The 25,729-nt window shown below is 42.1% G+C and overlaps 1 pseudogene; it reads left to right on the top strand.

The window, feature by feature from the left end:
• The first annotated feature begins 23,774 nt into the window (after positions 1-23,774).
• Positions 23,775-23,854, top strand: LOC115932610 (uncharacterized; annotated as a pseudogene).
• Positions 23,855-25,729: the final 1,875 nt, after the last annotated feature.

Below are 25,729 nucleotides of genomic sequence, written 5' to 3'. Positions count from 1 at the left end.
AGAGATAGATGAAGGCTAGCAATATAAGGTCAGTGCCCTAAAGAGGTACTGATCAGTGCCCTAAAGAGGTACAAAAGCAAAGACTAGCAATATAAGGTCAGTGCCCTAAAGAGGTACAAAAGCAAAGACTAGCAATATAAGGTACTGGTCAGTGCCTTAAAGAGGTACAAAAGTAGAGAGTAGTGAAGACTAGCAGAGATTTGCAGGGACAGACATGAACATTCTGAATTATGGAAATTAGCTATAGCTCAAAGTCCAATCAAAATCTGAGAGGGCAAATATAAAAGGAATAGAGAGGAGGAGGCAAGGAAGGATAAAAATGCTCTTTCTTTTCTCTCCGACAGGACCTTTTGGATTCAAGGTTGTGCTAGCAATAGGAAATGTTACTCTTGATATAAATACACGTTTTATTACATGCCCCGAATGTCGCTTGTTTACCTGCATTAATTCAACCTTTGATAAAAATCAAATTATCTTGATAATTAAAGCCAGGGAAGGAGTTTGGATCCCTGTGTCACTAAATAGACCATGGGAGACATCACCCTCTATTTATATTGCAACTGAGATCCTTAAAAACTCTTATCCCATTCCAAAAGATTTACAGTTGAAGGCCATTGGAGGCTCTACATTTGTGGGTTTTGTTCTGGTGGTTGTGTGCTTGTGCCGTCTCCTTTTAGTCTGCAGATGTGGAAGCTGCCTCTGAAGAGGAAGCCACCTCTGAAGAGAAAGCTGCCACCAAGAACAAGCAATGAGAGCTGTGGCGGTTTTACGAAAAAGAAAAGGGGGGCATGTTGGGAGAAGCAGAGTGTTGGGAGAAACAGAGGCAGGGCTTGCAAGTCTGAAATAATGTAAAAGTCTTGGAACATGTCCAAGGTCCAGGGTCTAAAACCCCTCATGGCCTTTGGAACACCAAGCTCTGTGGTAAAGGGTGGAAGGCTACCCTGATGCACCATAATCTAAGCCCAGGGCATAAAACCCCTCATGGCTTGGATAGAATCCAGGGCTCAGAGCATAAAACCCCTCATGGTCTCTGAAATGTGTGTAGACTTGCTGGCTCCTTGCTCCTTGCTCTCCCAGGATTGATTGTATCTTGAGTTAAAAGAACCTCCTCTCCATTATCTCAAGTAGCAGAGCATATGCTAAACCATCACAGCTGTAAATCATGTGCTTAATGCAATGCGCCCTTTCAACCCCACATTCTCACCACCTGTTTCTTTGATCACCAATAAATAGTCTGGGCTTCCAGAGCTCAGGGCCTTCACAGCCTCCATACTCACATTGGCCCCCTGGACCCAGTTTCTCTCTCAAACTGTCTTTTCTCATTCCTTTGACTCCACCAGACTTCGTCACCCCCATGACCTGGTGTTGGGTCTGATCACCCCAACATCTGCCCCTGCAGCAGATTTATGCCTGGACGTCCAGGTGTTTCCATATATCCTCTGAAATCTAGGTGGAGGCTTCCAAGCCTTAACTCTTTCCTTCTGCATACCTGCATGCCCAATACCATGTGGAAGCCACCAAGACTTGGGGCTTTCACCTCTGAAGCAATGGCCCAAGCTGTACCTTGGTCCCTTTTAGCCACAGCTGAAGCTGGAGCAGCTGGGATGCAGGGTACCATGCCTCAAAGTTGCACAGACCAGCAGGGCCCTAGGCCCAACCCATGGAACCATTTTTTCCTCCTCGGCCTCTGGGCCTGTAATGGGATGGGCTGCCACAAATATCTCTGAAATGTCCTGAAGACTTTTTACCCATTGTGTTGGCTATTGGCATTGGCTCCTTGTTACTTATGCAAATTTCCACAGCCAGCTTGAATTTCTCCCCAGAAAATGGCTTTTTATTTATTTATTTATTTTTAGATGGAGTCTTGCTCTGTCACCCAGGCTGGAGTGCAGTGGCACAATCTCAGCTCACTGCAACCTCTGCCTCCCAGGTTCAAGCAGTTCTCCTGCCTTAGCTTCCCGAGTAGCTGGGATTACAGGCGTGTACCACATGCCCAGCTAATTTTTGTATTTTTAGTAGAAACGGGGTTTCACAATGTTGGTCAGGCTGGTCTTGAACTCCTGACCTCAAATGATCCACCTGCCTCGGCCTCCCAAAGTGCTGGGATTACAGGTGTGAGCCACCATGCCTGGCTGGCTTTTTCTTTTGTACCACATGCTCATGCTGCAAATTTTCCAAACTTTTATGCTCTGCTTCCCTTTTAAACATAAGTTCCCATTTCAGACCATCTCTTTGTGAATGCATATGACTGTATGCCATTGGTAGCAGCCAGGCAACATCTTGAATGCTTTGCTGCTTAGAAATTTCTTCCACCAGATACCCTAAATCCTGTCTCTCAAGTTGAAAGCTCCATGGATCCCTTAGAGCAGGGGCATAATGCTGCCAGTCTTCTTGCTAAAGCATAGCAAGAATGACCTTTGCTCCAGTTCTCAATAAGTTTGTCATCTCCATCTGAGACCACGTCAGCCTGAACTTCACTGTCCATATCACTATCAGCATTTTGGTCAAAATCATTCAACAAGTCTCTAAGAAGTTCCAGACATTCCCACATCTTACTGTACTCTTCTCAGCCCTCTAAACTGTTCCAACCTCTGCCTGTTACCCAGTCCCAAAGTCACTTCCACGTTTTCTGGTATCTTGATAGCAGTGCCCCACTTTCCTGGTACCAAATTTCTGTATTAGTTCATTTTCACGCTGCTATAAGGAACTACCTGAGGCTGGGTAATTTATAAAGAAAAGAGGCTTAATTGGCTCACAGTTGTGCATGGCTGGGGAAATCTCAGGAAACTTACAATTATGGCAGAAGGCATCTTACATGGTGGCAGGAGAGAGACAGAGTGAACAGGGAAGTGCCACACTTTTAAGCCATCAGATCTCATGAGAACTTATTATCATGAGAAAAACATGGGGGAAATCCACCCCCATGATCCAATCACCTCACTAGGTCCCTCCCCTGACATGTGGGGATTACAATTGGACATGAGATTTGGGTGGGGACACGGAGACAAACTATATCAGGTATTGATGGAAAACCCTAACAAGGCTGTTTCACACCACCAGTCTCTCGTAAAAGGGAAGGTTATGTCTTTAGCCACTCCTTTTTAGTCATGCCAAGCTCTCCTGTTCCATTATTAGGTCATGACTTACTCACAAAATTACAAGACAATTTATAGCTAAGGCCCCACTTTCTAACTGTATGAACTCACACTTCACTAAAAGAGCTGCTACAGTCTATAGAACCTCACATTCTAAAACAAGTGCCGTTTGAGGTCTGGAATACTTCTATTTCTGGCCATTCAATATCAGCTGCTCCCATCATCATTCAGCTTAAAAATCCCAGTAAGTTCCCAAGAACCGCCAATACCCCTTGAAACCAGAAGCCCAAAAAGTGTTAAAGCCCCTAATAACAAAATGTTTAACCCATGGATTATTGTGCCCTTGCAACTTGCATTGCAGCACTCCCATTTTTGCTGCAAAAAAACCAGATGGCTCCTACCAGCTAGTACAGGACCTTAGAATTATTAATGAAGCTGTTATTGCTATTCATCCTATTGTCACAAACCCTTAGTCTCTTTTGGACAAATTTCCTCCACCGCAGCTTGGTTTACTGTACTTGATCTTAAGGATGCCTTTTTCTGCATTCCGTACACAAGATAGCCAATTTTTGTTTGCTTTTGAATAGCAAGACCTAGATACTCAAATAACTTAATAGTTAACTTGCACTGTTCTGTCCTAGGAATTCAGAGATAGCCTCCACCGTTTTGGACAGGACTTAGCTAAAGACCTGTCCACCCTGCAGCTTCTCCCAGATAGCAATCTACTCCAGTATGTGGGTGGCCTGCTAATCTGTAGTCCTAACAAGGCTGTTTTAGAGCAAAATACAGTATGAGTACTGAATAAAATTGCTGATAGTGGATATGAAGTATCTCCTTCTAAGGAACAAATATGCACATAAAGGGTTCAATTTGGGGGTATTTTAACCCCTGGTACAGAGAGCCTCTCTAGCACTTGTAAAGATCTTATTTTACACATGACAACTCCAGTAAATAAATAACAGCTTCAGTCCTTTTTGGGTAGGGCCAAGTTTTGCAGAATATGGATTCTTTCTTTCAGATTAATTATAAAACCTTTATATGAAGCCCTTAGGGTTCTTATAACCCTAACCCTAACCCTAACTCTAATACCTAACCAAATCCCAACCCTAAACCCTGTAAACACAGAAAATCTGAGACTGGTCTCAGTTAATTTAGATATTTTATTTTGCCAAGGTAGAGGATGTGGGCCCCTGACACAGCCTCAGAAAGTCCTGATGACATGTGCTGAAGGTGGTCAGGGCACAGCTTGGTTTTTATACATTTTAGGGAGACCAGAGACATCATTCAATATATGTAGGAAGTACAGTGGTTCCATCTGGAAAGGCAGGGACAACTTGAAGCAGGGAGGGGCTTATAGGTCACAGGTAGGTGAGAGAAAAATGGTTGCATTCTGTTGAGTTTCTGATAAGCCTTTCCAAAGGAGACAATCAGAATATTCATCTACCTCAGTTAGCAGAGGGATGACTTTGAAAAGAATGGGAGGCAGGTTCGTCCTGAGCAGTTCCCAGCTTGACTTATCCGTTAGCTTAGTAATTTTGGAGCCCAAGATATTTTCCTTTCACAACCCTGACCCATAACTTTAACCCTAACCCTAACCCTAACCATAATCTCTAATTCTAACCATCACTCTAAGCCTAATCTTTGCTCTGACATTCTAACTCCTTAACCCTAATCCCCAACGTCTATCCTACACTTAACCTTAGCCCATAATCCTTCAGAAACTCTGAGTTTTTTTTTTTTTGGTATAACCTCTAACCCTCTAACTGCTAACCCCTAATACCCTAAATAGTACACCAAGCCATACCTTTTTCTAACCCCAATCGAGTACTGACTCAAACATATGATGTCACCAGGACAAAAAAACTAAACGTTAATAAATCTCATAATGATAGACTTAATAATGTTTAACCAAATCATAGTAAGTGGAATTTGGTACATAGCGAAAACGTTATACACCACAATGAAGAGGTCTTTTTTTTTTTTCAGAAAATCAAAGGTTTTTCAACATACTAAAGCCATTCCTCTTCCGTATACTATATAATTAAAATGATGGAAAAAACACGTTTATCTCAACTGTTACAGAAAGTACTTAAAGATAATCAACGTATTTAATGATAAAAACCACCAATAAGCTGAAGATTCGAATTTTCTTCACATGATAAAACACCTTTATGCAAAACCCATAACAATCACCACCTGAATTGTTGGCACCCAAAGCTTTAAGATCAGGAACACAGCACTGATGCTAACTTTCATCATTGTATTCAACACTGTACTAGAAGTTCCATCCAGAGCAATTAGAAAAAAAAAAATATATATATATATACAAAGTCATTCATATGTGAAAGAAAAAAGTAAAACTACCTACTCACAGATCCCATGATCTCATACACAGAAAATCATAAGGAACCAACAAGAATATGTTAAAACTAGTAAAGAAATTAAGCAAAGTTACAGGACAAAATATTAATACACAAAAATATATTTCTGTATACTAGCAATAAACGATATGAAAATGAAATTAAGATAACAATTTCATTTCTGAAAACTAACAGGCTGGAATACCTCCAACTGCCCTGGAACACACAGGGCAGGCAGCTTGGGGTGGGGGACGGCCTTGGAATAGGGGCTGTGGTGCTACATGGGGACTTGGCTGCAGTGGCTGCAGGGCTGACAAGAAACAACTGAAGTTCCTAGAGAATCAAAGTAGAATTCCTTAAGAACATAATGGATGAAGAGGAGAAAACGTACAATGGCTGTGAAAGCCCTGATGCCAAGATGTCAAATGAATATCTTCTGAATCATAAATATGTTGTAAAAAGAGAACACACCCAAACATCAGGAAGAAGGAAACCCATGTTGAGTGGCCCAGGTCATTTTGCTGAGAATGAAACCAATTAGGTCAATTTGAGAGAGATCTCTTCACAAGTGCTGCCAAAAGCAGGCACGTATTTTACCTAAAAGTTTCGCTATACCTACAGCTCCACAGAGATTCTTAAATTCCCATTTCACCTGAAATGACACTAGAACTGCTGAGGCTGTGAACTTCCTAGATTGTTAATAAAATAAATTGTAATAAACTGTTAGCTCTTTCAGTGTTTAAGACCTGTACTTGAGTTACTATTTTGTTTCATATATAGCATGTTCCTTGTATGCAATGGAGCTACAAAATTCATTGCAAAGAAGATTGTCTTCTGTTTTTTGCATGGCAGAGTTGAAATCTGTTTGCAACATCAACAAATTAAGGACATTTTCACAAACTGAGAGATAAAGAAATATGTCAATTCATAGGTGGTTTTGCCTTATCCTTTGGATATGACTTTTAAAATCAGAGCAACGATGACATAGTGAATGCTGAAAATTAGTCATAAATGAACATGTTCTACAAGTAAATAATGGGGATAAGTGTTTTTATGTATTTAGTATTTTCTTTAGAAAACTATTTCGATCTTATAGCTGTCCATAGCATTACTAGAGTTATGCAAATAATTGCATTATAAACATATTCATAACTTAGCCAAAAAATTGATTTGTATAACTTTCCAGAAATAAGTGTTGAGGCTGGGTGTGGTGGCTCATGCCTGTAATCCCAGCACTTTGGGAGGCCAAGGCAGGTGGATTTCTTGAGCCCAGGAGTTTGAGACCAGCCCAGGCAACATAGCAAATCCTCGTTTCTACAAAAAATACAAAAAAATTAGCTGGGTATGGTGGCTGAGGCTAAGACAGGAGGATTGATTGAGCCCAGGAATTAGAGGCTGCAGTCAGCCGTGATGGCACCACTGCACTCAAGCCTGAGCAACAGAGTGAGACCCTGTCTTAAAAAAATAAAAAGGGGGCGGGAAGAAGAGTTGAAATTTCTTATGTCCTTTGATAAGCTTCAGTATTTTTTAAATGTGTCCTGTCATTTTTATTGCTACAATTTAAGAAGTTTATTTAAAAACAATTCTGGAAGGTTATTAGGTACAACTTGAAGAGGTAACTAAACTGTAGCCAGATGGTCAGCGAGTCAACTATACAACTTAGAGTTCTTATGCATTATGCCTCTTTTGGGCAATTCAAAGTACTATATTTTCATTGACTATAAAGCATCCTTTGGAATTTTCAAAACAGAAAGCAGAAAAAAAAAAAGGCTGGGTGTGGTGGCTTATATCTTTAACCCCAGTACTTTGGGAGGCCAAGGTGGGAGGATTACTGGAGCCAAGGAGTTTGAAGCTGCAGTGAGTTATGATCACCCTACCACACCCTACCTGGGCAACAGAATAAGGCCCTGTCTCAAAAAAACAAAAAAAATCAACAGTAATAATGTTTTAAGAATAAATTTAACCAATATTCAAGACTTAGACATGGAAAATTACAAAATATTGCTGAAATAAATTCAAGAAACCCTAAGTAAATGTAAAGACACTCCATGTTTATGGATTAGAAGACAAATATTAATAATTCATCTGCTTAAATATCTAAGCTTACTTTACTAATTGTCCATTGTATAGAGAAAGATATTTGCAAATATTTCTGTAGGTTGTCAAGATATACACTAGGACTTTTGTCAGTTAACTGTACCTTTTGATTACATAAACATAAGTGTTTAAGCCTGAAATCCCTTGCAACTGCTAACTACTGGTGCATGCAGCCCCCAGTCATGTACTTCCTGCTTGCTCAATTGATCATGACCCTCTCACATGCACCCCCTTAGAGTTGTGAGCCCTTAAAAGGGACAGGAATTGCTCACTTGGGGAGCTCGGCTCTTGAGACAGAAGTCTTGCTGATGCTCCTGGCCGAATAAACTGCTTCCTTCTTTAACTCGATGTCTGAGGGGTTTTGTCTGCGACTTGTCCTGCTACATTTCTTGGTTCCCTGACTGGGAAGTGAGGTGATTAACGGATGGTCAAGGCAGCCCCTTAGGTGGCTTAGGCCTGCCCTGTGGAGCATCCCTGCCGGGGACTCCAGCCAGCTTGAGCAACACAGATCCTGAGAACGCTCCCGGGTAGGCAATTGCCCTGGTGGAATGCCTCGCCAGAGCAGCACGTGGCAGGCCCCCATGGAGGATCAATGCAGTGGCTGAACACTGGGAAGGAACTGGCACTTGGAGTCTAGACATCTGAAACTTGGTAACACTAGTCTTTGGAACTTGCCTACTCCATTTTAGTGGAAGTGTGGCCTGATCACCCACAGCGTGCCTGCGCCAGCACTTTGGTTTTTTGTTTTTGACTTGACTTGGATTGCTTGATACTTTGGTTTTGGTTTTGACCTGGCTTGGATTTCTTGATACTCTGATTTTGGTTTTGATTCTGGTTTGGTGTAAACTGTAAAAGTGTGTGTGTGCCCTTTTTACCTGTTCTTTGTTTTGTGGTGTGCGTGTGGTGTGAGCGTGGTGTTCTGTCTTGAGGAAACATGGGTCAGGCACAAAGTAAGCCCATCCCACTAGGAACTATGTTGAAAAATTTCAAAAAGGGATTTAAAGGAGACTATGGAGTCAACATGACACCAGGAAAACTTAGAACTTTGTGTGAGATAGACTGGCCAGCATTAGAGGTGGGTTGGCCATCAGAAGGAAGCCTGGACAGGTCCCTTGTCTTGAAGGTATGGCACAGGGTAACCTGTAAGTCAGGGCACTCAGATCAGTTCCCATATATAGATTCTTAGTTACAGCTAGTTTTGGACCCCCGACAGTGGTTAAGAGGACAGGCAGCAGCAGTACTAGTAGCAAAGGGGCAGTTAGTTAAGGAAGGTTCACGCTCCACCTGCTGAGGGAAGTCAGCACCAGAAGTCCTGTCCGACCCAACACTAGAAGAATCGTGGCAGGAATTGGTACCAGCAGTACCCCCTCCTTATCGAGAGGAAGGGCTCCCCACCCCTGAGCCCACAGCACCTACACCTCCACCAGATAACCACACCCCTAGACTACCCAGAGTAGACAAAAGAGGAAATGAAGCCGTGGGAGAAACTCCTCCCATGGCAGCTCGCTTACAGCCCAAGACTGGAAGCCAAATGCCCCTGAGAGAGCAGCGATATACTGGGATAGATGAGGAGGGACATATGGTGGAAAGGCGTGCCTTTGTGTATCAACCTTTCACCCCTGCTGACCTCCTCAATTGGAAAAATAATACTCCATCTTATACCAAAAGCCTCAAGCTTTAATTGACTTGCTCCAAACTATTATACAGACTCATAATCCTACTTGGGCTGATTGCCACCAGCTGCTCATGTACCTCTTTAATACACATTAAAGGCGAAGGGTACTCCAGGCGGCAACTAAGTGCCTAGAGGAGCACATCCCAGCCGATTACCAAAACCCCCAAGAATATATAAGAATTCAGCTGCCAGGAACAGACCTCTAATGGGACCCGAATGAGGGACCAGACATGGAGAGGCTAAGACGGTACCATGAGGCATTAATAGAAGGTCTAAAGAAAGGGGCTAAAAAGGCTACAAACGTAAATAAGGTTTCTGAGGTCATCCAAGGAAAAGAGGAGGGTCCAGCGCAATTCTATGAAAGACTGTGTGAGGCTTACCGTATGTACATTCGTTTTGATCCAGATAGCCCTGAAAATCAGCACATGATTAACATGGCCTTAGTCAAAGCGCAGAAGGTATCAGGAGAAAATTGCAGAAACAGGCTGGGTTTGTGGATATGAATACCTCACAGTTACTGGAAACAGCCAATCAAGTGTTTGTGAATAGAGATGCAACAAGCCACAGAGAAAGCTGTAAGGAAGGCGAACGCCAGGCCAGGCAAAACGCTGACTTACTGGCCACGGCCATTAGGGGAATTCCCCTGAAAGGAGAGGGAAAGGGGGGTTCCAGGAAGAATACACAGTCTAATTGCACACGCTTGCAATGTAACCAGTGGGCCTGTTGTAAGGAAATAGGACATTGGAAAGATAATTGTCCCCAGCTAAAGGAAAAGCAAGGTGATTCACAACAAAAGACCTCAGATAAAGATGAGGGAGCTTTGTTCAATCTGGCTGAAGGGCTACTGGATGGAAGGGGACCGGGCTCAAGCGCCCCCAAAGAGCCCATGGTCAGGATTACAACTGGGGGCAAGGACATTAAGTTTTTGGTCTATACTGGTGCTGAACATTCAGTAGTAACCACCCCGGTCACCCCCTTATCCAAGAAAATCATTGATATAATTGGAGCAACAGGAGTTTCCACTAAGCACGCTTTCTGTCTACAACAGACCTGCTTGGTGCGGGGACCTGAGATAGTTCACCAGTTCTTTTACATGCCTGACTGCCCCGTGCCCTTGCTGGAAAAAGGCTTGCTTAGCAAGCTGACAGCCAACATCTCCTTTACAAAACAGGGCTCTTTACAGCTAAAGTTACCAGGAACAGGAGTTATCATGGCCCTTATGGTCCCCCAGGAAGAAGAATGGAGACTTTTTCTAACCGAGCCAGGCCAAGAGATAAAACCAGCTCTAGCTAAGCGATGGCCCCAAGTATGGGCAGAGGATAATGCTCCGGGACTGGCGGTCAACCAAGCCCCCGCACTCATAGAAGTTAAGCCGGGGGCCCAGCCAATTAGACAAAAGCAGTATCCAGTTCCCAGAGAAGCTCTCGAAGGAATCCAGGTTCATCTCAGGCACTTGAAAGCGTTTGGAATTATAGTTCCTTGCCAGTCTCCATGGAACACCCCCTCCTCCCTGTCCCTAAGCCAAGGGACCAAGGACTACCAGCCAGTACAGGACTTGCACTTGGTCAACCAAGCTACAGTGACTCTGCACCCAACAGTTCCTAACCCTTACACATTGTTAGGGCTGCTGCCGGCTGAGGACAGCTGGTTTACCTGTCTGGACTTCAAAGATGCCATCTTTAGCATCAAAATAGCTCCTGAGAGCCAGAAGCTGTTTGCCTTTCAGTGGGAAGATCCGGAGTCAGGTGTCACTACTCAGTACACTTGGACCTGGCTTCCCCAAGGGTTCAAGAACTCCCCTACTATCTTTGGGGAGGCCCTGGCTCGAGACCTGCAAAAGTTTCCTGCTAAATACCTAGGCTGTGTCTTGCTCCTGTACGTGGACGACCTTCTGCTGGGACACTCCCTGGCAGTTGCGTGTGCAAAAGGGACAGATGCCCTGCTTCAGCACCTGGAGGACTGTGGGTATAAGGTGTCCAAGAAGAAAGCTCAGATCTGCAGACAGCAGGTAAGCTACCTGGGATTTACTGTTCGGAAAGGGGAGTGCAGCCTGGGGTCAGAAAGAAAGCAGGTCATCTGCAGCCTACCGGAACCTAAAACCAGAAGGCAAGTAAGGGAATTCCTAGGAGCTGTGGGGTTTTGCAGATTATGGATTCCAAACTTTGCAATACTAGCCAAACCTTTCTACAGGGTTACAAAGGGGGGTGACCGGGAGCCTTTTGAATGGGGGCCTCTACAACAGCAAGCCTTTTGTAAGTTAAAGGAAAAACTTATGTCAGCCCCAGTCCTAGGACTACCAGATTTTACAAAGCCCTTTACACTCTATGTGTCAGAAAGAGAAAAAATGGCAGTTGGAGTTTTAACCCAGACTGTGGGGCCCCAGCCAAGGCCAGTGGCCTATCTCTCAAAACAACTAGATGAGGCTTCCAAAGTCTGGCCACCATGTCTAAGGGCCCTGGCAGCAACAGCCCTGTGAGCACAAGAAGCAGATAAACTAACCCTTGGGCAAAATCTGAATATAAAGGCCCCCCATGCTGTGGTAACTTTGATAAATACCAAAGGACATCATTGGCTAACAAATGCTAGATTAACCAAGTACCAAAGCTTACTATGTGAAAATCCCCGCATAACTATTGAAGTCTGTAATACCCTAAATCCCGCCACCCTGCTCCCAGTATCAGAGAGCACGGTCGAGCATAACTGTGTAGAGGTGTTGAACTCAGTCTATTCTAGCAGACCTGAACTTCGGGACCAGCCATGGGCATCAGTAGACTGGGAGTTATACGCGGATGGGAGCAACTTCATCAATCCACATGGAGAAAGATATGCAGGATATGCGGTGGTAACTTTGAATGCTGTCACTGAAGCCAAACCGTTGCCACAGGGCACTTCAGCCCAGAAGGCTGAGCTCATTGCTTTAACTCGGGCTCTATAACTCAGTGAAGGTAAGACTGTAAACATCTACACTGACTCTCGATATGCCTTTCTAACCTTCCAAGTGCATGGATCATTATATAAGGAAAAGGGCCTGTTAAACTCTGGGAAAAAGGACATAAAATATCAACAAGAAATTCTACAATTATTAGAGGTAGTGTGGAAACCTCAGAGGGTGGCAGTCATACACTGCAGGGGACACCAGCGAGCCTCCACCTCAGTGGCCTTAGGAAACTCTCGAGCTGACTCAGAAGCTTGAAAAGCAGCATCTACCCCTTACTGGGCATCGGTAGCAACCCCCTTACTCCCTCAAACACCTGACCTGGTACCTACCTATTCTAAGGAAGAAAGACTTCTTCCACTCAGAAGGGGGGCAAGTAAAAAAAGGAGGATGGATCAGACTGCCAGATGGGAGGGTAGCTGTGCCTCAGTTCCTGGGAGCCACAATCGTATTGGCCATGCATGAAACCACTCATCTAGGACAAGAGTCACTTGAAAAATTGTTAGGCCAGTACTTCTATGTCTCACACTTGCCAGCCCTTGCCAAAGCAGTAGCACAATGGTGCGTTACTTGCCCACAGCACATTGATAGGCAAGGCCCCACTGTTCCGCCCGGCATACAAGCTTATGGAGTGGCTCCTTTTGAGGATCTTCAGGTGGATTTCACAGAAATGCCAAAATGTGGAGGTAACAAGTATTTGCTGGTTCTTGTGTGTACTTACTCTGGGTGGGTGGAGGCTTATCTAACATCAACTGAAAAGGCCTACAAGGTAATCCATGTGCTTCTCTGAGATCTTATTCCTAGGTTTGGACTGCCCTTATGAATCGGCTCAGATAATGGGCCAGCATTTGTGGCTGACTTGGTACAGAAGACAGCAAAGGCATTAGGAATCACTTGGAAGCTACGTGCAGCCTACTGACCTCAAAGTTCCAGAAAGGTGGAGCGAATGAATTAGACTATCAAAAATAGGGAAAGTATGTCAGGAAACAGGATTAAAGTGCATACAGGCCCTTCCTATGGTATTGTTTAAAATTAGATGCACTCCTTCTAAGAAAACAGGATACTCCCCTTATGATATACTGTATCATAGGCCTCCTCCTATATTATGGGAGCTTCCAGGCACTCCCTGAGAGTTAGGTGGAATTGAATTACAGCGACAGCTACAGGCTTTAGGAAAAATTACACAAACAATCTCAACTTGGGTAAATGAGAGGTGTCCCATCAGCTTATTCACCCCAGTTCATACTTTCTTCCCAGGTGGTCTTGTGTGGATAAAGGACTGGAACTTAGCCCCTTTGCGGCCACGGTGGAAAGGACCTCAGACCGTCTTCCTGACCACCCCCATGGCTGTAAAGGTAGAAGGAATCCCAGCCTGGATCCACCACAGCCATGTGAAACCTGCAGCCACTGAAACCTGGGAGGCAAAACCGGGCCCAGACAACCCCTGCAAAGTGACTCTGAGGAGGACGACAAGCCCTGCTCCAGTCACACCCAGAAGCTGACTGGTCTACGCATGGCTGAAGCATGAGGAGAATCATCAAAGGACTCATTTTCCTTATAATTTGGACTTGTATAGTAAAAATTTCCACTGATTTTCCCCACATGGAGGACTGCTCTCAGTGTATACATGAGGTTACCGAGGTAGGGCAACAAGTTAAAACAATCTTTCTGTTCTATAGTTACTATGAATGCCTAGGAACTTTAAAAAGAACATGTTTATATAATGACACTCAGTACAAGGTATGTAGCCCAGGAAATGACCAACCAGATGTGTGTTGTGACCCCTCTGAGCCTCCCATGTCCACAGTTTTTGAAATAAGATTAAGGACTGAAGACTGGTGGGGACTCATAAATGATACAAGTAAAGTATTAGCCAGAACAGAAGAAAAAGGGGTGCCCAAATGCATAATCTTGAAATTTGATGCCTGTGCTGTCATTAATAGCAATAAGTTAGGAAGGGGATGCAGCTTTTTTAGTTAGGAAAAAGGCTATATTACTGAAAATAAGTACATTTGTCATGAATTAAGACTGTGTAGAAATGAATGTGGATACTGGTCTTGTGTCATTTGGGCCACTTAGATAAAAAATGAAAAGGATCCAGTCCACCTTCAGAAAGGAAAAAATGGCCCTTCCTGTACTAAGGGACAATGTAACCCCTTAGAGCTAGTAATAACCAACCCCCTTGATCCTCACTGGAAAAAAGGGGAGCGTGTGACCTTAGAAATCGATGGGGCCAGACTGGATCCTTGAGTAAATATCTTGGTTTGAGGAGAAGTTTACAGACGCTCTCCTGAGCCAGTGTTTCCAACTTTCTATGATGAACTAAATGTGCCAGTACCAGAAATTCCAGGAAAAACAGGAAATTTATTTTTGCAATTAGCCGAGCATGTAGCCCAGTCTCTCAATGTCACTTCATGTTATGTATGTGGAGGAACTGTAAAGGGAGATAAATGGCCATGGGAAGCCTGAAAATTAGTACCTACAGACCCAGTTCCTGATGAATTCCCAGCTCAAAAGAATCATCCTGATAATTTCTGGGTCCTAAAAGCCTCAATTATTGGACAATATTGCATAGCTAGAGAAAGAAAAGAATTCACTCACCCCGTAGGACGACTTAGTTGTCTAGGACAGAAACTGTATAATGGTACCACAAAAACAGTCACTTGGTGGAGTTCGAATCACACAGAGAGAACTCCATTTAGTAAATTCCCAGAGTTGCAAACCGTGTGGACCCATCCGGAGTCCCACCAGGACTGGACGGCCCCCACTGGATTATACTGGATATGGGAGCATAGAGCTTACGCCAAATTACCCGACCAGTGGGCAGGTAGTTGTGTTATTGGCACTATTAGACCATCTTTCTTCCCACTGCCCACAAAAACAGGTGAACTCCTGGGCTTCCCTGTCTATGCTTCCTGCAAAAAGAGAAGCATAGCTATAAGAAATTGGAAAGATGATGAATGGCCCCCTGAGAGAATCATACAATATTATGGGCCTGCTACTTAGGCACAAGACAGCTCATGGGGATACTGGACCCCCATTTACATGATCAACTGAATCACACGGTTACAAGCTGTCTTAGAAATCATCACTAATAAAACAGGCAGAGCCTTGACTATTCTGGCCCAGCAAGAAACTCAGATGAGAAATGCTATCTATCAAAATAGATTGGCTCTCGACTACTTGCTAGCAGCTGAAGGAGGGGTGTGTGGGAAATTTAACCTTACTAATTGCTGGCTACACATAGATGATCAAGGGCAAGTAGTTGAAGACATAGTTAGAGATATGACAAAACTGGCACATGTGCCCGTGCAAGTGTGGCATGGATTTGATCCTGCGGCCATGTTTGGAAAATGGTTCCCAGCGCTAGAAGGATTTAAACCTCTTATAATAAGAGTTATAATAGTAATAGGAACCTGCTTACTGCTGCCTTGTTTGCTACCTGTACTTCTTCAAATGATAAAAAGCTTCATTGCTACCTTAGTTCACCAAAATGCTTCAGCACAAGTGTACTATATGAATCACTATTGATCTGTCTTGCAAGAAGACATGGGTAGTGAGAATGAAAGTGAGAACTCCAACTAATGAGTGAGGTTCTCAAAGGTGAGGAATAAGTGAGGAGAGCAACCCTCATATTGTCTTATGCCCAATTTCTGCATCAAAAGAAAGAAGAAGTAAAAACTAAAAGGCAGAAATAAAATCCACAAGCAGACAGCCTGGCACCACACCCTGGACCTGGTAGTTAAAGATCGACCCCTAACCTAATTGGTTATGTTATCTATAGATTACAGACATTGTATAGAAAAGCACTGTGAAAATCCCTGTCCTGTTTTGTTCTGATCTAATTACCAGTGCGTGCAGCCCCCAGTCACCTATCCCTGCTTGCTCAATCGATCATGACCCTCTCATGTGCGCCCCCTTAGAGTTGTGAGCCCTTTAAAGGGACAGGAATTGCTCACTCGGGGAGCTCGGCTCTTGAGGCAGGAGTCTTGCCAATGCTCCCAGCCAAATAAACCGCTTCCTTCTTTAAGTCGGTGTCTGAGGGGTTTTGTCTGTGGCTTGTCCTACTACAACAGAATTAGCTGGACAAAGTCTTAGAAAATTTGATAAGGTTGGGGGCGCTGGGTGCATGGGTTAAGAGAACATACATAAAATTCCTGAGACACCCACAAGCCTGCTATGTCCCTGTAATTGAAAGCAAATTGGACTGCAGGTAATTGGGGCTGACTGAATGGGAGAGGGGAGCAGGCAGGAGCACTCATGGGCCAGTAGACCATGGAAAGCCATATGGACCTTGTTCTAAGGCCAGTGGAAACCCATTGGGAACATTAAATCAGGAGAGTGACAGGATGAGATTTATGTGTGTATTTTGCCATTATCAAGTTGAGATCACCTGTGGTGGGTGGGTTGCTCTGTGTTCCTCCTGGTGGGCTGTACTGAGGAGTGCAGTGTTTGCAACTGCTCAGGAGGAAACAGGGGGCAGAAGTGAGAGAGGAGAAAGGAAAAAACCCTGTCAGGCAGGCAGTTAGGGTGGGTCCTCAGATGAATCCTTTCAAACAAAAGAACAGCCTGCAGGCACAGATAAGGGAACATGCACAAGGGGACTTGCCTAAGACATGCCTACAGCCACACAGATAAGAAAAGCTACACAGGTGACTTGCCCAGACATGCCCACAGTGGAAAATTCTGTCCCCTGACACATGCACAGTAAGGGGAACAAAGCAATAGGTAGTAACTCAAGCTAAGAGCCCGCATGTGCACTAGAAAGATGGGGTGGCGCCACCAGAAATTCATGCCTTATGCAAATGAGATACCCAGACCTCATCGGTTTCTTATAAAAGCCTTTGCATTCAACTGTAAAAACAGCAACCCTCTTCTGGGTCCCCTCTCTGTAGTGGAGAGCTTTCATCTTTGGCTTATTAAACTTTCACTCCAACCTCACCCTTTGTGTCTGCACTCCTTAACTTTCTTGGTCACGAGACAAAGAACTCCAGGTACTACCTCAGGCAAAGAGAAACTTCTACGTTGTGGTGCATTGGCAAAACTATGACAGAAGCAGCTTGGATTCATCTCTATTATTTAAATCTGCCAAGGTTGTGAAACTGAGAGATAGTCACAGGAAGAGTTCCAGGAAAAGAAAACTGGATCCAAAAGGAAAGAGACATTTTTCTCACAGTCAGCACAGGTAGTAAAGTGAACTGGGTCAGCTGATTGGATTGTCAGGTAGAAACCATGTTGATTTCCTGATTTGGAGGTTATGTGGTGGTTACCTGGGAGAGTGTCCCTGCTTTGAGTAAAATACAGTAGAGTATTTTGTATGAAGTTGCAAATCTGGTACTGGAGTGACCACTGGGGAATCTGAGAGAAAGGATAAAAGGTAATTTGTACTGCCATTGCATGTTTCCTATAAGTATGAATTTACTGGAAAGTAAATTACTTTATAAACAACCATATCAATACCATACCAGGAAAGTAGAGATAACATCAAACTTCATTATAGAGGCTCCATTTCAGCCAAAGCTGTGAAACCAATAATTCTCAAAAGGGTGTGAATTTCATTAGCGGCCACTATGTGGACATGATTCCATCAGTAGTAGGGGCCACTGAGTGGATACTAACTACTAGAGGCCATTGTGTGAATATATATTGTAGCCACTATGTCTTGGACGTTGAGAATGATCTCAGGGTGCAATGGCAACAGTGGGATTTTGGGGTTATATTTTTCTACATGAACCCTTCCTGTGCAGAATCCTCTGAATCAGAATCTCCACTACACTCCGAGTTGTGGACAGAGCTTTTAATTCACCACTGAACAGTATCAAGTTAAGATCTCCGTCCTGCGGCATCGAGGAAAATGAAGTTCTTGTCTCCCAGCTCCCACCATCTGAGGGGAGATGGTCAGAACAGGCAGGTTCACATGCCATCTGGTGGCTGTCAGGACTCAGCACAGGACACTCTTGCTCACAGTTTATCGGTGGACGTATGCCCCCTCTTGGCTCTCTTGAAAAATCAATACAATTCAGCATTCATTTACTCAGTGCGATTATTTTGGAAATTCACTATCCTGCGTATTTTTCAAAAATAGTGATGGAACAATTATTTAGAAACCATATGGAATGAAAATAATGTACATGCAAACTAAAATTACGCAAAAATTCACTCACAATCATCCATAGGCTGAAATTTGAAATGCAAAACTATAAACATTCTAGAAGAAAGCCTGTGTGACCTTGGATTTGGTGCTGAGGTTTAACACATAATACCAAAAGCCACATCACAAAAGAAAATAATACTGATAACACAGACTTTATAAAACTAAATTTTCAACTCTGAGAAAGAGCCTATTCAGAGAACAAAGACAAGACACAGACTGGGAGAAAGTATTTACAAAATACATATCTGGTAAAAACAATTGTATTAAAAATATAAAAAGATGTTGGGTGGGGTGGCTCATGCCTGCAATCCCAGTTACTCAGGAGGCTGAGGCAAGAGGATGGCTTGAAGCTAGTAGTTTGAGACCAGTCTGAGCAATATAACAAGACACTGTCTCTAAAAATAATGATAACACAAAAAGAACTCTTAAAAAGAAGCAATAAGATAACTAAAAACCCAATTAAAATGAGTAAATAGCTAAATGGACACCTGACCAAATAAAATATAAAGATAGCAAATAATCATACAAAAGGGTGCTCAACATATCATTAGGAAATTGTAAATTAAAACAACCATGAGATAGCTGCACACCCTTTAGAACTGCTGAACTCTAAAAGAGCCCTAACAAACCACTTGCTGGAGGCTGAAGAACAATAGGAGCCGTCATTCATTGCTGGTAGAACACATAATGGTACAGTCACTTCAGAAGACACTTTTGCAGTCTTTTTTTCCAAAGCTGAACAACTCTCACCTTATAATCTGACAATTGCACTCAACTGCTTTGAAAAGTTATGTTCAAACATATACCAGCATGTAATTATGTACAGCAGTTCTATTCATAATGGTCAAAATGTAATCAGAATTTCCTTCAATAGCTGACAGTTCTATTCATAATGGTCAAAATGTAATCAGAATTTCCTTCAATAGCTGAATGCATAATCAAATTGGGGTGCATCTATGCAAGGGAGTACCATTCATAAATAGAAAGGAATAAACTATCTACGCATGCAAAGACATGGGTAAATCTTGCATGTATACTGCTAAGTGAAGGAAGCCAGTCTGAAGAGGCTACCCACCATTTCACCCCATTTTATATCATATTTTGGGAAAGGCAAAATTACAGAGATAAACGAATCAGTGGTTACATAGGGGGGGTATTTGAAGTATTCTGTATGGTACTTCAATGGTGGATACCTGACACTATGCATTTTATAAAACTGATATAATTTTACAGCCCAAAGAATAAATCACAAGCTATACAAATTAAATCAAACATTTAGGGTGCAGTAGTATCCAAGGATAAAATATAGAATGGGATCAGGAATCTAACTGTATTACAAATTTATGGAAAAACTCACTGCAGGTGATGGGCAGAAAGTGCTAACCTAAGTCACTTTGGAAATGAGTAGAATCTATAGACTAAAAGCAGAATATACTGAATATAAATAGTGGACTCTATTTTATAAAGTTCTCTCCCCCAGGGGTAATAGTCAATTCTGAAACTACTATATCTGTAAAAAGGAAAAAAAAACCTGTTTTTCATCTATACTCTCAATACTTCACTTCTGACACCAAATATATGAGGGATTTTCCCATATCAACCAATTCTCCAACTTTCTGGACACCAGCTGGGTGTTATATAGTTCAATTATGACATGAACTAACTGGAGTTATTACATACCTAATAGTTTAAGGGCTCAGTAACACCAGACTGCCCCCCCACTTCAGATGCCAATCACAACTAGTAAATCCCCAGTTTACTCATACTTCTGTATGACTTAGCTGCAAATTGAACAGTCCCACACCTCCTCCTCAGGATTGATAATTTGCTATGATGGCTCATAGAACTCAGGGAAACATTTACTTATGTTTACTGGTTAATATGATCTCAATGTTGGTGTCCCCCCAAAATTCATATGTTGAAACCTAACCTCCAAAAGGATGGTTTAAACAGGTAATTCATTGTCAAGTGTTGTGGGAAGTCAGAGACCCCAAACAGAGGGACTGGCTGGAGCTGTGGCAGAGGAACATAAATTGTGAAGATTTCATGGACATTTATCAGTTCCCAAATAATGCTTTTATAATTTCTTATGCCTGTCTTTACTTTAATCTCTTAATCCTGTTATCTTCGTAAGCTGAGGATGTATGTCACCTCAGGACCACTGTGATAATTGTGTTAACTGTATAAATTGATTGTAAAACATGTGTGTTTTAATGATATGAAGTCAGTGCACCTTGAAAAAGAACAGAATAACAGCAATTTTTAGGGAACAAGGGAAGACAACCATAAGGTCTGACTGCCTGCGGGGTCAGGCAAAAAGAGCCAAATTTTTCTTCTCGCAGAGAGCCTATAAATGGACACGCAAGTAGGAGAGATATCACTAAATTCTTTTCCTAGCAAGGAATATTAATATCAATACCCTGGGAAAGGAATGCATTCCTGGGGGGAGGTCTATAAACGGCCACTCTGGGAATGTATGTCTTATGCAGTTGAGATAAGGACTGAGATACACCCTGGTTTCCTGCAGTACCCTCAGGCTTACTAGGGTGGGGAGAAACTTCACCCTGGTAAATTTGTGGTCAGACCGGTTCTCTGCTCTCGAACCCTGTTTTCTGTTATTTAAGATGTTTATCAAGACAATACGTGCACTGCTGAACATAGACCCTTATTAGTAGTTCTGCTTTTGCCCTCTGTCCTGTTCCCTCAGAAGCATGTGATCTTTGTTAGACCCTTACTAGCAGCACTGCTTTTTGCCTTTTGAAGCATGTGATCTTTGTACCTACTCCCTGTTCTTACACTCCCTCCCCTTCTGAAACCCTTAATAAAAACTTGCTGGTCTGAGACTTAGGTGGACATCACGGTCCTACTGATATGTGATGTCACCCCCGGCAGCCCAGCTGTAAAATTCCTCTCTTTGTACTGTCTGTCTTTATTTCTCAGCTGGCCGACACTTATGAAAAATAGAAAGAACCTACATTGAAATATTGGGGGCAGATTTCCCCAATAATCAAGGCTCTGCCCTCATGAATGGCACAAGTGCCCTTATAAAAGAGTCTGTAGGGAGCCTGTTTCTGTATTCTGCCATGTGAGGACATGGCTAGAAGGTACTATCTCTGAGAGACGAGCCCTCACCAGACATGGAATCTTCCAGTGCCTTGATCTTGGACTTTCCAGGCTCCAGAATTATATGCAACAAATTTATGTTGTTTAAAAGTTACCCAGTCTATGGTATTTTGCTATAGCAACCTGAAAGGACTAAGACCCCAGTTCATTATAAAGGATATGGTAAAGAAAACACATGAACAGCCAGATAAGGGGGTACACAAAGCAAAGTTTGGAAGTGCGGAAGCTCTGTCCTCATGGAGTTGGGGTTTGCCATGCTCCCTGCACATGGATGTATTTAACAATTTAGAAACTCTTTAAACCCTATCTTTTAGGATTTTTTAAGAGACAAAGTCTCGCTCTATCCCAAGCCTGGAGTGCAGGGGTACAATTATAGCTTACTGCAACCTTGAACTCCTGCCCTCAAGCAATCCTTCTGCCTTAGTTTCCCGAGTAGCTGGGACTATGTGCACACACTACCACACCCAACTGTCTTATTTTCTGTAGAGATGGAGTCTCACTGTGTTGCCTAGGCAGGCCTCAAATTCCTGGCCTGAAGTGATCCTGCCACCTCTTTCAGGGATTTTTATGGAGGCTTTATCACATAGGCATGATTGATTATTAACTCAATCTCCAGCCCCCTTTCCCCTCAGAGGATATGATACGAAGCTGAAAGTTACAAGCTTCTAATCATGGCTTGGTATTTCTGGTGACCATGCCCCATCCTGAAGCCATCCAGGAGCAGAGCAAAAGACATTCCTATTACCTGAGAGATTTTTAAGGCATTTGGGAACTCTGTGTCAGAAACCAGGGTCAAAGGCCAAATATGAGAACAAAAAATGCTCCTAGCACCCCTATCACTCAAGAAATTGTAAGGGTTTTGGGAGCTCTGTACCAGGAAATAGAGACAGAGACCAAACATATATTTATTATTAAATCACAACTTATAATTTGAATCAACAACAATAAATTCGGTGTTTATACTGGAACAAGGGATTAAATAAATGGCAGATGGTGGAAGCTAATTCCTTGCTGTCAGAGTGAGAATTTACAGACAAGAAAGGCAGGAGGGGCTAGAATAATTCTTGTGATAATGGATCAGAGTCCATTGATTGGAGATATCAGTATAAACTCACATGTAGCTTAATATATACACAGATGGATCCACATAGAAATCTTTATAATTAGGCATGTATATGTAGGTTAGAACACACACATATATATTTCCTTGCATTGTCAGCTGTGAGGGATAAGATGCAATGAGCATATTTAGCTGCCAGATATAAGTTTTTAAAACCATTCTCTAATAAGGGAAATCAGTGCTCTTGGAAGAAATAGCTAAACTAGGGCTGAGACAGTAAATATATGAGCCAGGATACTCTTGAAGTGTCAGAAAGAAATTGTTAAAACAAAACAAAACAAAACATGCAGTTATGTCAAAGGAAAACAGGAGCCAATAGAAAGATCTCCCAATGGCCACAGGTAGGAAATCAAAGCAACAAAATACTGTACAATTGGATAATAACCAAAAGATTGAAGTAACTGTCTGGTTGTCCATACTGGTCTAAATAAATGATTAAATAAATACGCAAATTGGCCGAATAGAAATATCTTATACAGAAGAATTCCAAATACCTGATGTAGACACTCAGCCATCAAGGAGGTAGAGCTAACTCCCTACTCCTTAAGTGTGGGCTCTGCATGCTTATTTCCTCCAAAAGAATACATACAGTATGGACATGGGGAAAAAGTAACTTCACAGTGAGAAACCTGAAAACACTACCTCAGCCAGGTGATCAAAATTAACATTAATGGTGATAATGCATCTTGAGAGCATGAAGAGACTAGAATAGCACTACACATCTGATCTGCTTCCCCCAAACCCATAACCCCAGTACAATTATGAGAAAAATACCAAGTAAACCACAATGAGAGATATTCTACACAATACCTGACCAGTCTATCTTACACTGTCAAGGCTATCAGAAGGAAAGTCTGAGAAACAATCATAGGCAAGAAGAGCCTGACATGACAACTAAATGTCCTGTAGGATCTGAGATGGGATCCCAGAATAGAAAAAGATAGAACTGAGGGAAACCAAATAAAACGTGGGCTTATTTAATAATAACATATTAATATCTGGTCATTAATGGTAACAAATGATGTAAGATGTTAAGAAGACATCTGATAATACTAATATGTTAATAAGAGGGAAAACTAGGTTGCAGCTACAGGGGAAATCTGCATTCTTCTTTCTAATTTCTGTGTTGATCTAAAACTAATTTAAAATAATAACTTTATTCAAAACATTGTAATATTTTTTCAAACATCTGCTTATTTATTTGTACTAATAATTAAGACTATACTTTCAGGGATCATTTCTATAGTTTGTTAATTATTTGTACTAATACTTAGTAGTAATTGACACTAACTAGTCCTACATTTAAAAAATAAGAACATTCATGATGCTGTGAAGTATATAATGCAGACTAACAAATAATTCCAAATAAGTGCCTCTTTTGCATGTTTTATGTTAAAATAACATACTCGTGTAAACTTATTAATCATATTTTTTACTTGTGGTGTGATTCTGTCCTGGGTTCACTCTCTAGAAATCTGGTCACCTTAGACCAGGGAAAAAATCACATTTTAGAGACTATTTCAATTCATTGCTGAACATTTTCAAAAGTACAACTTTAAAAAATAAAAAAGGGCCAGGCACGGTGGCTCAAACCTGTAATCCCAGCACTTTGGGATGCCAAGGCAGGTGGATCACGAGGTCAGGAGTTTGAGACCAGCCTGGCCAACATGGTGAAACCCGGTCTCTACTAAAAATACAAAAATTAGCTGGGTGTGGTGGCAGGCACCTGTAATCCCAGTTACTCAGGAGGCTGAGGCAGAATTGCTTGAACCCAAGAGGCGGAGGTTGCAGTCAGCCGAGATCGCACCACTGCACTCGAGCCTGGGTGAAAGAGCAAGACTCCATCTCAGGAAAAACAAAAAAAAGGTCCAAATGACAAATTGACTTATTGTGACTGGATCACTTATTGTAATGAACCGTTGTCTTTGTTTCCAAGCATTCCTTTTAACAGTAATACAACAGAAACAAATATTTGTCGCTGCAAAAAATATTCAGAGAAAACAAGAATATGAACAGATTTTGTGACGACGATCATTCGATGTTTCCTTGTGATGCTTTCTAAAACAGAAGAGTTTAAAGGGATATTCAAAGTCAATTTTAGAGAAATTGATGAAACTAGATAAACAAAAGTGGCAGGACATTCTATGAGTGATTTTAGATATTGCTATGTCTTGAGGAAAAATGTAATATACCTTTTAGAGGATCACAAAGGATTATTGGAAGCCCACACTCTGGAATGTTTCCAAATTCAGTTGAAATTATGTCAATATAGGTAGTAATGAAGGTAATGATAAAATGGGATCTGTGCCTTATTTGTGTAATAAAATCCACAGAGTATTTAATGCTCCTAGGAAAACATGTTAGACTTGAAATACAGTTACTAATATCAAAAGCAAAATACACTTCTGTAAACCAAAAATAAAATTCTAAGGCTCCCCAACCTTCTAAATGGACTTCCTCCTCAGCCAAGGCTCTCTAAAATTTAATCTGAGAGACTGTTTCAGGCCAAGATGCGAAGTGAGGGTCAGACATGCCTCATTATACCTCTTTGGAATTAACATCAACATAGACTTTAAGTATGATAAGAAACATTTTAAAATCTATTCTCTGTAAAGCCTACTGCCTGAAGACTTCCTCTGCAAATAAGAACTTGGGTCTCTACAATCCTTTATCTTAACCCAGACATTCTTTTCTATTGATCCGAGGTCTCTAGATAAATTCAACCAATGGTCAATCAGAAAAATTTTAAATCTACCTGTAAGCTGGAAGCCCCTCATTTCGAGTTGTCCCAGCTTTATAGATCAAGCCAATGTATTTCTTAAATGTATGTGATTAAAGTTCCATGTCTCCCTAAAATGTATAATACCAAGGTGTACCCTGACCACCTTGGTACATGTTCTCAGGACCTCCTAAGGGCTGTGTCCTAATCATAGTCACTCATATTTGGCTCAGAATAAATCTCTTCAAATGTTTTACAGAGTCGGACTCTTTTCATTGACACTTCCTTACATTTCATTGTACGACGGAAGTAGCTCATCAGGAACAAATGTACCATATTAAAGTATGTTCATATTGTTGACCTAAAGGAAGAAGCTGAGGCACAAAATAGAATTTTAGAGTTTACTTGAGCTAAGATGAGGACAGCTGCCCAGAAGACTCAGACCTAAATA

The sequence above is a fragment of the Gorilla gorilla genome, chromosome X (genome assembly GCF_029281585.2).
Source record: "Gorilla gorilla gorilla isolate KB3781 chromosome X, NHGRI_mGorGor1-v2.1_pri, whole genome shotgun sequence".
Classification (NCBI taxonomy): Eukaryota; Metazoa; Chordata; class Mammalia; order Primates; family Hominidae; genus Gorilla; species Gorilla gorilla.
This window is presented reverse-complemented; position numbering and strand designations above follow the sequence as displayed.